Here is a 1,391-nt window from a genome sequence, read left to right as displayed (position 1 = left end):
GTGTGTGTGTGTGTGTGTGTGTGTGTGTGTGTGTGTGTGTGTGTGTGTGCGTGTGTGTGTTTGTGTCTAGGGGTGCGTGTGTGATGCAGCATCCGAAATCTCCCTTTGGTTAAAGGATAATATCATCCGTACAATAGCAAGTTAGTATGAGATGCATTTATTGTGCAATTTGTATAAGTGTGCTATCATCCATGATAAAAGAAGGTGCATTCTCTGAAGTGAAATCTTTCAGAACTCCATATAAATTTGGGACTACTCAACGAATTTTGTTATTTTTTCCTTGTGGTTTCTATTTTACACATTCTCGTAAATGTGATACCGGAAAACATTATTATTGAATACAATATTCCACGGTGTATTTCATATGCTAACAATGGCTGAATTATGGCACGCTAACAATGCCTAAATTATTCTAGTTGAAGAATTTACAACATATTTTTTCTAAAGGTATTCACATATAATATTTTATGCAGATAATAACTAGTTCGGTTATGTAATCGCATCATATTTTATTGTCAATTATATTATCATATCAATACTTTATCACTTTGTAATATTTGATGTACGATGTAGCCAACATTGTAGATCAAGAGGTTAAAACTCAGGATTTCATTCTCTGTTTAAGCCATTTTAGTTTTCAAAAGTCCCCAGTTCACACGGTTACATAGACTTCCTTTCTCTTTCATAAACATAACAATTTAAAATATATTTCTAATTAGATAAATGGTCAGTCTAATCATCTTTCACTGAAAATTTGAAAAGCCACCCCTGTATGCGTCTCCAGTCTCTAAGAAAAATGTATTTACTAAAATCCCCTAGTGCCTTATTTCTTTCTTGTTGGTCTTATATCCAGTTGAACTTGTATGTTATCTAAATTATTACACGTCACACCAAAGATATTTACATAAATCGTTATTAACATAGACTTATTATGTTGCGAGTAGAGCTGTGAGGGATTCTATAAACAGTGTTATGTTTTGTTTTCTATTGTGAAGTCTCGCTATAATTTTTGTATTGTAAGTGCGCATGAAAATTTGTATGCAATTTTGTAAAGGTCTTTTTAACATTCACAAGTGATTAGTTCTGTTTCCAAACTTCATTTTCTGGGTATATTTAATTTCATGCGTTTATATTCGTCTCATTTCTTCATGTCTTAATGAGATAAATTTTTGTCCATTGGGTTTCCGATTTTCCGTAATAGTCTATGTGAATAACAGATAATCGATTTCCTTTAATATTCCTGTCTTCATGAATTGACATGTCCTGCTGTATATTCCCTTTGGCATGCTCTGAAATATATCTTGCAAATGTTAGTGTAATATTCTTGTGCGGATATTATATATAGCCGCCATCTTTTCTTTTCTAGTACATAAATCTTTAAACCGGACATG

This window comes from Octopus bimaculoides, chromosome 1 (genome assembly GCF_001194135.2).
Source record: "Octopus bimaculoides isolate UCB-OBI-ISO-001 chromosome 1, ASM119413v2, whole genome shotgun sequence".
NCBI lineage: Eukaryota > Metazoa > Mollusca > Cephalopoda > Octopoda > Octopodidae > Octopus > Octopus bimaculoides.
Note: the sequence above shows the minus strand (reverse complement) of the source record.